At 50.0% G+C, this 15,996-nt stretch overlaps 1 protein-coding gene across 2 annotated transcripts in view; it reads right to left on the bottom strand.

Annotated features, from left to right (window-relative positions):
- The window catches only part of BRWD3 (bromodomain and WD repeat domain containing 3), a 1,513,493-nt gene that overhangs the window by 678,490 nt on the left and 819,007 nt on the right, over positions 1-15,996 (bottom strand). The window lies entirely within an intron of this gene.

Raw genomic sequence — 15,996 nt, 5'->3', positions numbered from 1 at the left:
TTTCAGTTCAGGATAATCCAAAGTCCTAGGGACTCAGCTCCCACTCTTATACTAATCTGGGGGCTGGGTTACCTGCTAGGTCCCTCCTATGGGTGGGACCAGGGAGGGGGGTGGTTACACCCCCTTCCCTTTGTCCAGTTTCGCGCCAGGGCTGGGGCTGGAGTGCCCCAGCACCGGTTTGAACCGGGCTATGCATGGGACACCTTGTGTGCCCCAGGCAGTGTCTCGTTTCTTTCATCCCTCCCTGCCCCAATACACTAAGTCCTGTCTGGGTGGTGCTAGCACCTGCCAAGGCAGGAAACCTATTGTCCAAGCCTCCCTCGCTGGAAGGACTCCCAGCAGCAGGAGGTCAGACTTGTGTCCGTGGCAGGAGCATCCATTTTGTGATGCTGGGGCTCTGGTTAACCTTAACCGGGTAAGTAGGACCTTAACATGTCTTCTCCCTCTAGAAGGGGGGAATACTATCCTCATCGCCAAAAATGGTGTGAGGGTAGTATTCCAAAGTGTTAGACACCTTACACGACATGTTTTGATAAAGCCAAACCATAGTTACCATAACCACGAGGATTATAAGGCACTTTAAGAGTATATGGTAGGCGATATCATAGAACAGCTATGAGGACATGGTTCCGAAAGCTGCAGACAGGCTCAGCTCATGCTAGAGCACCATCTCACATGTTACCAAGCACTCTGCCTCCAGGATTGTTAAGGCCTGCCATAGGAGTGGCTTACAGGTTACCCATGTGTCTATATATAAGGTAGGTATAGGAATACTATACCTAAGCAAGGGGTGATTACACGACCTTGCCCCAGCTGAGTGATCAGCCAGTTGTGTCATGATGGGAGGCCAGCCAGGGGTGGCATAATACATGCTGCAGCCCCTGGTAGGCCTAGGGTACACCTATGCCCTGGGTACCTAAGGTACACTGTACAGGGCCCCACAAGGTGATCCTTACCAATTGGGTTATGTACCTAAAGTACATAGTATGAATTTAGAGAGAGAACAGCTGGTATGTGGGTCTGATTAGCAGGCCCACAGACACATCTAAGTCTAAAACCAGTGAAGCAAAAGCAAAAAGTGGGGGTGACCATAGGAAGCAGACCCTACTCTCCTACATAACCCCCCCCCCCAAACTTAGGGACATTAAACTAACCTTGACCAGTTGAGTCTTCATGTTCTAAGTGGAAATATCTGGAGAGTCCATCTGCATTGGCATGGTCAGTCCCAGGTCTATGTTCCACTGTGAAGTCCATCCCATGTAGGGAAATGGACCACCTACGAAGTTTGGGATTTTTACCCTTCATCTGATTTAGCCACAAGAGGGGCTTATGGTCTGTCTGAATCTTGAAGTGAGTACCAAACAGGTATGGCCTCAGCTTCTTCAGGGCCCAGACCACAGCAAAGGCCTCCCTCTCAATAGCTGACCAACGTTTCTCTCTAGGGGTCAGCGTTCTACTAATAAAAGCAATGGGCTGGTCTTGACCATCTATATTCAGTTGTGAAAGAACAGCTCCCACACCCAACTCATAAGCATCTGTTTGGACAATGAATTCTTTGGAGTAATCTGGACTTTTCAGAATAGGTGCAGTGCACATGGCTTGCTTCAGGTCATCAAATGCCTTCTGATAGCTTACTGTCCACTGAACTTTCTTTGGCATTTTCTTGGAGGTTAAGTCATTAAGTGGTGTCACAATGGACCCATAGTTCTTAACAAACTTTCTGTAGTACCCAGACAGGCCCAAGAAAGCTCTGACCTGTGTCTGGGTAATTGGAGGAGTCCAGTCCTTTATGGTCTGGATCTTGCTATCCAGTGGTTGAACCTGACCCCCACTTACTAGGTGGCCCAGGTACACAACCGTGCTCTGCCCTATCTGGCACTTAGTGGCCTTGATAGTGAGGCATGCCTTTTGCAGGGCCTCTCAAACATTTCTCAGGTGGACCAGGTGATCCTCCCAGGTGGAGCTAAAGACAGCAATATCATCAAGATAAGCTGCACAGTAGTCATCCAGGCCTGTAAGGACTTGATTCACCAACCTTTGGAAAGTGGCAGGTGCATTCTTCAAGCCAAAGGGCATTACCACAAATTGGTAATGTCCTCCTGGGGTTGAGAAAGCAGTTTTGGCTTTTGCACTCTCAACTAGCCTGATTTGCCAGTAGCCTGCTGTCAGGTCAAATGTACTCAGAAACTTGGCAGCTGCCAATCTGTCGATGAGTTCATCTGCCCTAGGTATTGGGTGGGCATCTGTCCTAGTGACAGCATTGAGACCTCTGTAGTCTACGCAAACCCTCATCTCTCTCTTACCATCTTGGGTGTGAGGTTTTGGCACAAGAACTACAGGACTAGCCCAAGGGCTCTCTGAAGGTTCAATGACTCCCAGCTCCAACATCTTTTGTACCTCAATCTTTATGCAGTCCCTGACATGGTCAGGTTGCCTGTAGATTTTACTCTTCACAGGCAGACTGTCACCAGTGTCCACCTCATGGGTGCACCAGTTTGTCTGACTTAGGGTCAGTGAGAACATATGTCTATAGGCCTGTAGAACTTGTCTGCAGTCCTGTTGCTGATGATTAGTGAGGCTGTCTGAAAAGACCACACCATCAACTGACCCATCATCAGGGTTCTGAGTCAGCAGGTCTGGGAGAGGGTCACTCTCTTCCTCCTGCCCCTCATCTGTAGCCATGAGCAAGCCCATGTCTGCCCTGTCAACATATGCCTTTAACCTGTTGACATAAAGCACCCTGTGGGGGAATCTGGGAGTCCCAAGGTCCACCAAGTAGGTGACTTCTCCCTTCTGCTCAACAATAGTGTGGGGTCCAGACCGTTTGTCCTGGAGTGCTGATGGGGCCACTGGCTCCAACACCCACACTTTCTGTCCTGGCTGGTACACAGTCAGCACAGCCGTTTGGTCATGCCAAGCTTTTTGGAGTCCTTGGCTTGCCTCAAGGTTTTTAGAAGCCTTCTTCATATACTCTGCCATCCTGGAGCGGAGGCCAAGCACATAATCCACTATATCCAGCATGGGTTGTCTGAGAGGTCTCTCCCATCCTTCCCTTACTAGACATAAGGGTCCCCTTACAGGATGCCCAAACAAAAGTTCAAAAGGGCTGTAGCCAACCCCCTTTTGTGGGACCTCTCTGTAAGCAAACAGAAGGCAGGGTAAAAGGATGTCCCATCTTCGCCTAAGCTTGTCTGGTAAACCTTTTATCATCCCTTTTAGGGTCTTGTTGAACCTTTCAACAAGCCCATTGCATTGTGGGTGATAGTGTGTAGTGAATTTGTAGTTAACACCACACTCCTTCCACATTGCAGTCAGATATCCTGACATGAAGTTGGCACCTCTGTCAAAGACAACCTCCTTTGGAAACCCCACTCTGGAGAATACTCCAAGTAGGGCCCTTGCCACAACAGGAGCTGTTGTGGTCCTCAGGGGTATAGCTTCTGGGTACCCGGTGGCATGGTCCACTATCACCAGTATGAATCTGTGCCCAGATGCTGTTTGGGGGTCCATTGGTCCAACAATGTCTATCAACACTCTCTCAAAGGGAACCCCCACCACAGGTAGTGGTATTTGGGGGGCCTTTGTGGTGCCACCTGATTTGCCACTGGCTTGGCAGGTGACACAGGAGCGACAAAACTCCTTGGTATCTTCTGACATGTGAGGTCAGTGAAAATGAGGGACAAGTCTGTCCCAAGTCTTATGAAGCTATGTACTTCACTATCTCGGATACCGCGGCAGTAGTTTTGGCGGGTACTCTAGTCTATAACCCTCCTACTGCCTCGTCTCTTTCTTTAACGGCATTTATCCACCTGGTGGCTGATCTCTCCCTTAAGCACCAACGGTTTCTGGTGCTTGGAGACTTCAACCTCCACGTGGACAACTCTCTCTGCTCGAAAGCTAACAACCTGCTGGAATCGATGCAGAGCCTGAACTTGCTTCAGTTAGTCAAGGGCCCCACACACATAGCTGGGCATACACTTGACCTTATCTTCGCTAATTTCTCGAATATCACAGTCCTTCCCTCCTTTCCTCTCACCTAGTCTGATCACCATCTTGTCCCTTTTGACCTAGAGCTAAATCTGAGACCCACTCCTACTGTCGTCAGGAAAGTGCTGGGAAGAAAGTGGCATAAAGTTTCCTGTGCAACCTTTGACCCTTTATTCAACTATCAGCCGGACCTTCTGCCTAGTGACATTTATGAAAATGTGTCCAGACTCAATTCCGCACTGCTCCTCGCCATCGATTCCATTGCCCCTCTCAAACCCATCACTTCTGCCAGAACACGCCCCTCTGCTCCTTGGTTCTCTCTAACTCTCCGTGAGGAAAAAAGCCGCTGCAAACTACTTGAACGCAAGTGGCGGCAGAAATATGACCCTGAATCTAAAACAATCTACAAAATTGCTTTGAAAAAATTTCTCAAATTAAAAAAAGTTACCATGAGAGACTATTTCTCACTACAAATCTCCAACGCTAAGAACTCTTCTAAAACCCTTTTTAATATCGTCAAAGAATTGTAAATCCCCCCGCTAGGGCCGCACAGAACCCTTCTAGCCAGGCACTATGTGATGGACTGTCTGACTATTTCCTTGAGAAAATTGATAAAATTAGAACTTCGTTTCCTATTGAGGAATCCCCCCTGGTCCCCCCTGTGATGGCCCCGGAATCTGCCTCCTTACAGTCTTACAATGAGCTGACTCCTGAGACCGCACTTAGGTTACTTACCCAGTGCAGATCTGGTTCTCCTTCCGACATTATTCCCGCTAAGACCATGGGTGACCTGGCCCCTTCATTGGTTTATCCGTTTCTCTCTATCTGGAATGCCTCCCTCCACCATGGCATCTTTCCAACTACGTGGAAGGAAGCTCTGCTGGTCCCCATTCTGAAAAAGCCTGATGCCGATCCTACAAAATTTTCTAACTTTCGCCCCATCTCCCTCCTCCCCAAACCCGCAAAAATTTTGGAAAAGGCTGTGCAGCTGCAACTAACAGAATATCTAGAAAAAAACTCTTTACTACACGACTCCCAATCTGGCTTCAGAGCAGGTTTCAGTACTGAGACTGCTCTCTTGGAAGTGGCTGAGACTATCCGTGAGTGTGTGGATAGGGGCGAGGAGGCCATGCTGGTCCTCCTCGACCTATCCGCCGCTTTTGATACGGTTTCACATACCATCCTATTAAACCGTTTAAAGCAGGTCGGAATCGGTGGCTCCGCTCTCGCCTGGATTGAGTCTTTCCTCACTGGCAGAACTCAGAAGGTGGTGCTTAGGCCTTTCAAATCAGAGGGTAAACCCCTGTTGTGTGGTGTCCCGCAGGGCTCTGCCCTGAGCCCTCTGTTTTTTAACGTTTACCTCGCACCCTTGGCCGCAGTGGTGGAGTCTTGTGGAGTCAGAGTGGTCTCTTATGCTGATGATACTCAGTTGATATTTTCCTTTAGAGACCACTCGGACTCCACCTTTGTCAACTTCCGCCATTGTCTGGATAACATCTGTGCCTGGATGACCATCAACCACCTTAGACTTAATGCTGACAAGACGGAAGTCTTGTTTTTCAACCAGAAAACTCCAATATCCTCTAGCCTGTGGTGGCCTACAGCACTTAACCCTGCGCCTACCCCTGTTCAATCTGCACGCAACCTGGGCTTTCAATTAGACGATACACTTTCTTGCAAAGCGCAAATCAATAAGGTCACCTCTGCCTGCTTCATGAAGCTTCGCATGATTAAAAAGATCCTTCCCTACCTTCCCCTGGATGCCCGTAGAACGATCACTCAGGCCCTCATCACTTCTCATCTAGACTACGCCAACAGCTTATACGCGGGTGCCCCTCAATATCTGATCGCTCGTCTTCAGATCGTTCAGAATGCGGCAGCCAGACTGATCGGAAACATCCCCTACCGTCAATCGGCTGCCTCCTATTGCAAAGAGCTTCACTGGCTCCCCATTGCAAGCCGCATTCAATTTAAGATCCTCACCCTCGCCTTTCGAGCTATCAACGGCCTTGGACCTGGATACCTGAAAAAGCGAGTAGCAATATCTCAATCTGCTAGATCACTGAGATCTAACCACTTACGCCTTCTGACTGCACCTCGCTTTCGACGTTCCAGAATGGGTGGTAGAGGGTTCAGCGTAATTACTGCTAAGCTATGGAACTGTCTCCCACTCGACCTCAGGCTCTGCCCGTCTGAATCCATCTTCCGTAGTAAACTAAAAACATGGCTGTTCTCCAGTTTATGATTCCCGTCTTGCAATCGGCTTGACTACTCCCTTCTTTCTGAGTTTCTGTATTAGCGCCGGGACACCCCTCCGGGGGTAGCTGCGCGCTTTATAAGCTACTTAAATAAATAAATAAATAAATTCTAGCCTAAGTGTCCTGCAAGGGGAATATCATGGGCCAAGGTAAGAAGGAAGCCTCTGAAACTCAATGGTATGACCAACCTCCTGGAAGCACCAGGCTTGGGGGTCTCTAGCCTCTGAGTACAGCAGCCCTTCATCCCAATACACTTTATGGGTACCTTGAGCATTCCCTGCAGCCTCAGCAGCAGCCTGCTGTCTGAGGGGTTCAAGAGAAGGACAGACTAATTGTGCCTGCCTCAGATCTGCCCTTGAAGGTCCCCCTGTCCCAAGAAACTCAACCTGGTCAGGTTCCAGTTCTTCTAGGACAGTTCCTTCAGGGCTCTCAGAATCCTCCTCCTGTGAGAGCTGATTCTCTACCTGAGGCAGGGGGGAAGGCACAGCCTTAACCCTACTGCTCTTTCTCTTGGGTTGTGTCTGGTCCATTGTCCCAGGATCCAGCACTTGTTCAGTGTTGCACTTTTTGGCCTGTGACCTAGTCACAGCAAGGACATGTGCATCTATTCCCAGCATTTCTGCATGGGTCCTATACTCCACTTCAGCCCACACTGAAGTTTCAAGGTCATTTCCCAACAGACACTCTACAGGAAGGTCTGAACTCACCACAACTTTCTTGAGGCCAGTTACCCCTCCCCAGGAGAAGTTAACAATTGCCACACTATGGGAGGTAGTGTGGCATTGCTAGCGTTGGTCACTAGGTAATTCTCACCTAGCATGATCTGTCCAGGGTCCACAAAGGCAGGTGTCACCATTGTGACACTATCACCTGTGTCCCTGTAGGCCTGAGCCATCCTATGGTTGATTAAATGAGTCTGTCTATACTTGCCCAGGTTACTGGGACTCACAGTAGGGGACAAAGCTATGTCCCCATCACAGATCAGAACAGCCTGAGTTGGTATTCTTACTAGGCCAGAATCCGCTTCAGTTCCCAGGGTTAACCCTATTACACCCTTTTGCTGGGAACCACCACTTACAGCTGGACTAGGGGGCACAGTTGCCTTAGGGGCAATGGTGGTTGGGGGCTTGTCCTTTTTGGTGCATTCACTATACCAATGGGAATTGGACTTGCAATAGTTACACCAAGGTTTCTTTTGGCCATCTTTCTTTTTATCCTTTTTGGGACCACCCTCCCCCTGAGCCTTTTGGGGGCCTGGTGAAGACTTCTGTTATTTTGCTTTCTGATCATTACCTTTTCTGGTCTGCCTTTTTCTCATCACCGCCCTGGTTCTGGGATTTCTGCTCAACTCTAGTCCTGACCCACCTATCTGCCTTCTTTCCCAATTCTTGGGGAGAAGTCAGATCAGAGTCAATCAAGTGTTGATGCAGTAGCTGGTTTTGACAGTTGTTAAGGATTTGTTCTCTCATGATGAAATTATACAATCCTGTATAGTCCTTAACCTTACTACCCAATAACCAGCCTTCCAAAGCCTTAGTGGCACAATCTACAAAGTCAGTCCAGTCCGGAGTCTGTGTCTTCTGGGTATCCCTGAACAACAACCTGTATTGTTCAGTGGTTAGGCCAAACCCATCAATCAGAGCACTCTTCAGGACAGTGTAATTATCAGCATCCTCATCACTAACTGTGAGGAGCTTGTCTCTACCTTTCTCAGAGAAGGAGAGCCACAAGATAGCTGCCCACTGACTTTGGGGGACCTGCTGGACTTTGCAAGCCCTCTCCAATCAGTTATCCATTTGTGGATGTAATTCCCACACTTGTAGGGAGGGACAATCTTGCTCAGGTTTCTAGTCTCATAGGTCCTGTCTCTATCCTTAGGGATAATGCTGCCACCAGTGGGTTCTAACCCACTAAACGTTTGCTCTCTGGCCAGAGCAAGTCTCTCTTTGGCAAGGGCAAGTTCTTCCCTTTCAATCCTCAGATTGACTTCCCTCATTCTGGCCTTATGCTCTTTTCTCTGTGGAGAAGTCATTCCCCTATGAGAAGAGGCATTGGAGCTATTAGAGACATGGTAGTGGATAGATTCCCTGGAAGGGGATCTTCCTCTCCTACCTCTCTGGTTAAGTCCACTTGAGGGTCTGAATGGGGGGATCCCATTCTGACTCCCACGTAGGCTTAAGTTAGCCTGGCTAAGTCTCCTAACTTGGACCTGGCTGTCTACCTCATCTCCTGAAGTCCCTTCTGACTCATCTTGATCAGTGTGGTGAGGGGAGTCTTCTGTAGAGGGCAGACCCTCATTTGTACCTAAGGTACCATCCTGGGAGGCTCTTTGAGCATCATACTCTTCTAAGATCTCCACTAGATAAATGAGGGTAGGGTTGGAACCCTGTTTTAACTTTCTGGAGGTACACAATTGTCTCATCTCCTGAAAAGTTAGGGTATCATATCTAGAGGGTATCTTTCTAGGAAATACCCCTCCTGAGAGATAATCATCTTGATCTCCTCTCAGAGACATGATCTAGTGAGGGTGTGGTATGTGCACCTACCTACACTAGTTGTATCTACTAAAAACCTCTCTAGTGGTTGTAGTCAGGGTGTGCTAGGCCCTTCAACCTACAACAACTAAGTTCAGTAGAACTTAAGTATTCTAAGATTTTGTTTTAGATGTAACTTACAGTACCTAATGTGATCTTTCAATTTGATATCTCAAGATTATAATGGTATCACAACAGCAAGCTCAAATCCCAACCGCTGCTCACCAATGTGAGAAGTTGGCCTGATATATGATGTCACTAGTTCTAGTGTACACCCTGTATCAGTCCAAACAACCCTTATGGTGATTGGTTGTAAAGTCAACCTTATAGACCAGCTATCCTAGTGGTAGCATGGACAAGAGCAGTCTTAGGCTAAACTCTGTATGGCATGTGAAGCCAGCTGTTATACCACTACAATCCCTTGAATACCAAATGAAAGGACACCACACCAGGTATACATAAAATTAGAATGTATTTATTCTAACATATACCCTCAGCACTCTTTATGAGTTCAGAGGTCTAAGTACAAACAATTTCTTAAGTAGCATACGTTAAGTTACACAGGAAAATACAGTTAGGCCCAGGGGCCACGCAAACCATATACTAAGACAGTGGTATAAGTACCACGTCACGAACAGGGAGTAGGCCTAGGGCATCGCTGGGGCTACACTACCCTACCAATAGTTAGGAAGTGGGAGGCCCACGGGAAGCGTGTGCGGTGTAGAAACACACACGCGGGTTACATTAAAGTCAATGGGAATGTAACAGTTAGAAATAGGAAGAATAAGGACACTTCCGAAGTAACTAGGAGGAAGCAACTAAAGACTTAGACACTTGGTTATTTCTCAGTTGCACCGCCGTAGCGGGCAACTGCAACGTTTTGCACATGTGTGTTAGAATTCCCTGAGTGGGACTGGAGAGGGCACAGTGGTGCCAAGCCTTCTTTGCATCACAGCTGCACGGCAATTAGTGGCAGCCGCAACGTTTAGGCCAATAGTTCTTTGGGGCATTTTTGATGAGATAGGAGTAAGATACACTCCTGTGCCCCAGCACAATTGCGCACTTGTGGATTCTGCTGCATTGGCAGCCGCCCTGACACTTTTGGACATAGGGCATTGGAGCCCTCTGAGAAGGCCAGTTGGCCAGGGGTACTGTTAGGTTGATAGGGCACCAGACCCTGCTGTGATTTATGTGGTGCTTGGAAATGTGATTCATGTGGTATTTTATGCACCATGATTTATGCCTCTAATGTGGTTTATGTATGAAGTTATTTACATACTGTGGTTTATGCTTGTGAGGTAATCCTCTACTGTGAGTTATGCCCCTAATGTGAGTTATGCTTAGGTGGTTATGGTCTATTATGTTTAGGCTTTTGAAGTTGGCGCAGAATGTGTTTTACGCCTGAGGTGATACTGTGCATAATATGGTTTGTGGTACAGGATGATGCTGAGTACAGTGTTGGCCAGTAATTACTGGTTGTGTTCTACGTTTAGTATATACGTTCGAAATTTACTATGTTCACTTTGTGATGGTTCTGACAGTGGTCCAAGTGCCCCTGTCATGTGTATCTAATCCCCTGTAAATATTGCCTAGTGTCAGTGGGCACAGTGTATATTGTGTGGTTACTATTCTAATGTGTTTTATGATAATACAAAGGCAATTTTTTATATAACCTTGTGTGGAGTTCCTTTTGTGGTGTGCCTAGGATGTTGTTGCTGTGGGTGTGTTGCGCAAACGCTTTACACATTGCCTCCGGGATAAGCCTGACTGCTCGTACCAAGCTACCAAGGGGTTGAGCAGGCGTTATCTTTGGCATGTAACTCCCTTGCCCTGACTAGAGTGGTGGTTTCTGCCTGGCTGTGAGAAGATGGCCTGGCATATGCTGGTCACTAGTTATAGTGGCCACCTTGCACCAGTCCAATTAGACTCTTATGGTAGATAGGTTTAAGACAACCTTTTAAAGAAAGCTATCCTAGTGGTAGCTGTGGAGAGCAGCCTTCAGGCTAAGTCTCAGAGGAATGTAAAGCAGCTTGTTTTACCTTATAATCTCTTGAATTAAATGAAAGGACACCACACAGGTATATATATCAAATATATAAGTATTTATTACTAGACACACTTTACTAATCTCTTTATGAGATTGGAAGTCAGGAACACATGCAACTATCAACGTTTCACAATAAGTTAAGCACAAATATGGCTGGGGTCCTAGGGGCGTACCAGACCATATACTAAAAAAGAGGTTTAGGAATCTCGACTTGCAAGGGGAAAAGGCCTAGGGCCGGTAGAATCGCTGGGGCTTCACTAATCCACCCAAGGCAAATAAGTAAAAGACCCACGGGAGACGCGTGCAGTGTGAAAACACAGCCGCGGGTTCCCTATTGATTTAAATGGAGCAAGTCGCGGTTGGAATTCTAAAGTTTTAGGGTACTTCTAGAGAGTCTACAAGCAAGCCACTTACAAGGTAAGTAGTTCGAGGGCCAACACACACAGGAGCACCGGAGTGCCCGAGTTACCTCACCCAGGGAAGCCGGGTGCATAGGTGTCTTTTGGTGTCGGGTCGCGTCGTCATTTTCAATGGAAGCCAAAGAAGTTTTGCTGCTTATGAAGACTGGAGAAGTGTACGGTGAAATCCAAGGCTGGATTCAGAAAAAAGGAAGTCCTGAAAACAGAAGGGACAGTGTTCACAGTCACTTGCCAGTGACCTGGGGACAGGAAGATGGATGCCCACGGAAGTCAGGTGATTTCAGGTGATCAAGGGTGTTTTGACTCTTCAGCCACGAGATCCAGGAGGCGTTGACGATGACCAGGAGCTGGATTCGGAGTGTCCCACGAAGTCTGCAGCTTACTGAGGTGTCGGCAACGGGATTGGAGCCAACAAGCCTTGGCAACAGCAAATCTCGTGGAAAATGAAGAACGTCAGCGGTGCAGACCAGCAAGGTCTGTGGGACTCACCCAGCGAGGGTAAGTCAGGGTAGGCCTGGAGCAACCAGGGGAGCCCTTTGGTTCGGTGAAAAAGTCTTCAGGGGACCCACAAGCCAGCCGGCAAGGGATAGCGAAGACGCCTCGTGAGGATTCGCTTCACAGGAGCCCACAGTCACTCGGGACGAGGTAGGCCTTTGATTTTCGAGTGAAATCCTGCAGGAGGCTTGGACCACACGTGGTCCAATGCACACGTTCGTAGAAAGTCGTGAAGGGGTTGCACTCTACAATAGTGCACGGTACCCGGGAATTGCTGTTCCTCGTCACTCGTGGGGTCCACTCGCCTCAGCTCTGCTGGGGACTCACAATGGCCGTCGAGAAGTCAGGAAACCCACTTCCGGGGCTGCAGAGACTTCAGACTCCAGCGGGAGCGGGAAAGTTTGCGACCGTTGATTCATGTTTTTGGTGCCTGCCAAGCAGGGGAGTCACTCCTTGACTCCAAGGGAGATTCTTCAGTCTTCCAAAGGTAGTGGAACGTCGAAGGTCCAGGATTCTTCTTGTAGAGCGTCGTCCAGGGATATCTAGTTTGCAATGGCAAGGGTTACCTATCTTATACTAAAGGAAAGGGAGGGACTAGCTCTATGACCACTCCTATGGGAGGGTCAGGGGAGTGGGTGGTTACTTTGTCCAGTTTCGCGCCAGAGCTGGGGCAGGTAGCCCCTGAACTGGTTTCAGCTGGCATATGCACAGAGGGGCCTACTGCTCCCCCAGTGCAGGACTTCAAAGCACTCTAGGAGTGCACCCACCCAGCCCCAAGACACTAAATCCTGTCTGGAAGGTGGTGACACCTCCCTGTGACAGGATGCCTATTGTTGGGCCTCCTCCACTGCGAGTTTCAGTCAGCAGCAGGAGGGCAGCCCAGTGTCTGTGCTGGTGGCATCCATTTTGTGATGCCAGGGCTCTTTCAGATTTCTGTGTTTCCACAGTGGATACACGTCGTCCCCTCTAGAAGGGTGGGATCATACTCCCACACCAGTTACTGGTGTGGGGGTATGATTCCAAGTTGTTTGACACCAAACGAACAAGTTACTAACCTTCGGTAACGATGTATCTGTAAGAAACATTAGTTAGTTAGATTCCTCACCTTAGAATATCCCCAGGCGTCAGACTGGATCCGGAAGATTTTTCGTCAGCAATACCCCTTGCGCGTCGCTAGGCGTCGTCTGCGGCTCCGCGTCCGTCGTCGGCGTCGTGCGCCGGGATGACGTCGTCGGAGTACTTAGACGCCGCCCTCGCGCGCTGACGTCAGTTCTTGTACATAGCCTTCCGCGCCAGGAACGCAGAGCCATGCAAAGACCGACATTGGTGCCAAAAATAAAATCTAGGGCCCTGAAAGGGATAGCCTTAACCCTAGATGTCAGTTCGCAGAACGGGGAGGATGGGAGGGTCGGTGAGGAATCTAACTAACTAATGTTTCTTACAGATACATCGTTACCGAAGGTTAGTAACTTGTTCATCTGAAAGAAACACGTTAGTTAGATTCCTCACCTTAGAATAGATACCCAAGCAATACCATCCCCGGTGGTGGGTCTGCGAACCAAGATCACACCAGAAAGTCCTGGAGGACAGAACGGCCAAAGAAGCCATCCCTCCGGACTTGGCTGTCAAGGCAATAATGCCTGGCAAACGTGTGTAGCGAAGCCCACGTCGCCGCCTGACAGATGTCCTGCAAAGGGACTCCCCGTCCCAAGGCAGTAGTAGCCGCTGTGGCCCGAGTAGAATGGGCGCGCAGCCCAACAGGAGGGTCCTTTTTAGCCAAGGAATAGCAGATTTTGATACACAAAACGACCCACCGAGAGATGGTTCGTTTGTGCACAGCTTTCCCCTTCTTAGCGCCCACGTACCCAACAAAAAGCTGGTCGTCCACCCGGAACTGTTTTGTGCGGTCCAGATAGAAGGAGAGCGCACGTTTTGGGTCCAGACGGTGGAGCCTCTCTTCCTCTTTGGAAGGATGCGGAGGCGGAAAGAAGGTGGGCAAGGTGACAGACTGCCCAAGGTGAAATGGAGTCACCACTTTAGGAAGAAAGGAGGGACGAGGCCGAAGGACAACCTTGTCCGGATGAACAGATAGAAAAGGAGGCTTTGAAGATAAAGCCTGGAGCTCACTCACCCGTCTAGCCGAGGTGATGGCTACCAGAAAAGCAGTCTTTAGAGTGAGAAGACGAAGAGGGCAATTGTGAAGAGGCTCAAAGGGAGCGCACATCAGGAATGTCAAAACCAGATTCAAGTCCCACTGAGGCATTACAAAAGGGACAGGAGGGAACGTGTGTGTAATGCCTTTGAGAAAGCGTGTAACCACAGGGGACTTGAAAAGAGAAGGCTGATCAGGAAGCCGCAAGAAGGCGGAGATGGCAGCAAGATAACCTTTCAGGGTGCCCAGGGCAGAGCCCTGCCGGGCCAGAGAAAGAAGGAAGAGGAGAACCTCAGAAAGAGGGGCGGAAAGGGGATCCACAGCCTTTGCTGTGCACCATGCCACAAATTTGTTCCACCGGCAGGCGTATACCGACTTTGTGGAGGGACGCCTGGCTGCCAGAATGATATCACAGACTTCAGGAGGCAAGTCAAATGGCATCAACTGCCGCCGCTCAATCTCCACGCATGGAGGTGGAGGCTGGACAGGTTCGGGTGGAGGACCGTCCCCTGCTGCTGCGACAGAAGATCCTCCCGAAGGGGCAGACGTATCGGGGGATCGGTCAACAGACTGAGTAGCTCGGGATACCAGTATCTTCGTGCCCAATCCGGAGCCACCAAGATGACTTGGGCCCGGTCGTGCCTGATCTTCTTCAGCACTCTGGGCAGAAGTGGTATAGGCGGAAAGGCGTACAACAGACCGCAACTCCACTCGTGACGAAAAGCGTCGCCGAGCGAGTGCCGCCTTGGAAATTCCAACGCGCAGAACTGCTGACATTGCGCGTTCTCTTCGGTGGCGAATAGATCTAACCAAGGCTCTCCCCACTGCTGAAAGAGGCCTTGCACCACTTCGGAGTTCAGACGCCATTCGTGATCCATCATGCACCGGCGGCTGAGTTCGTCTGCTCTGGCGTTCAGAGAGCCCGCCAGATGTTGAACCACCAGGGTGACGCCCTGGTGTTCCAGCCATGTCCAGAGGCGCAGAGCCTCCTGACAAAGGGTCCACGACCCCACCCCGCCCTGTTTGTTGCAGTACCACATGGCGGTGGTGTTGTCCGTGAACACCTGCACGACACTTCCCCTGACAGAGGGAAGGAAGGCTTTCAGTGCAAGCCGGATCGCTCTCAACTCCAACAGGTTGATGTGGAGACGAGACTCCGCCGGAGACCAGAGGCCTCTGATCTCCGCCTCTCCCATATGGCCACCCCATCCCAAGAGGGACGCATCCGTCACTACGACATGCTCCGGTTGGGGAAGGGAGAGGCTCTTGCCCTTGACGCACTCGCGGTCCGTGAGCCACCACTGCAACTGCTGTGCAGTACCCTCCGAGATCAAGACATGGTCGGACAGGTTGCCGTGATGCTGGGCCCACTGAAATTTCAGGTCCCACTGCAGAGCCCGCATGCGCCGCCTGGCGTGATGCACTAGTAGGATGCAGGAGGCCATCAGCCCCAGAAGCCGCAACACTAACCTGACCGAAACCCGGGATAGAGGCCGAAAGATGGGAATCAGGGCCTGTATATCCCGGACCCGCTGTTCCGGTGGATGGACCCGGAACGGCGCCGAATCGAGAACCGCTCCGATTAAGAGGAGCTTCTGAGAGGGACTCAAGTGCGACTTCGGCACGTTGATGGAAAACCCCAGCAAATGCAGGAGATCCGCCGTAGTCTGGAGGTGGGAGACGACTGCCTGGGGCGAGCCCGCCTTCAACAACCAGTCGTCGAGATAGGGGAAGACTGGGACCCCTGATCTGCGCAGATGAGCTGCGACCACCGCCATCACTTTCGTGAACACCCGAGGGGCACTGGTGAGGCCGAAGGGGAGCACGGTAAACTGAAAGTGCTCTTGGCCCACCGTGAACCGCAGGTAACGCCGGTGGGCCGGCAGGACGGGGATATGGAAATATGCGTCCTGCAAGTCCAACGCTACCATCCAGTCTCCAGGGTCTAGGGCAGCTAAAACCTGAGCCAACGTTAGCATCTTGAACCTTTCCTTTCGGAGGAAGGCATTGACGTTCCGGAGGTCCAAGATAGGGCGCAGGCCCCCCTTGCCCTTCTTGGGAACCAGAAAGTAGTGGGAATAACAACCACGACCTACTTCTGGAC

Source organism: Triturus cristatus, chromosome 5_2, assembly GCF_964204655.1.
Source record: "Triturus cristatus chromosome 5_2, aTriCri1.1, whole genome shotgun sequence".
In the NCBI taxonomy this organism is placed as follows: Eukaryota; Metazoa; Chordata; class Amphibia; order Caudata; family Salamandridae; genus Triturus; species Triturus cristatus.
The sequence above is the reverse complement of the archived record's forward strand: the minus strand, read 5'-3'. Positions and strand labels throughout refer to the sequence as shown.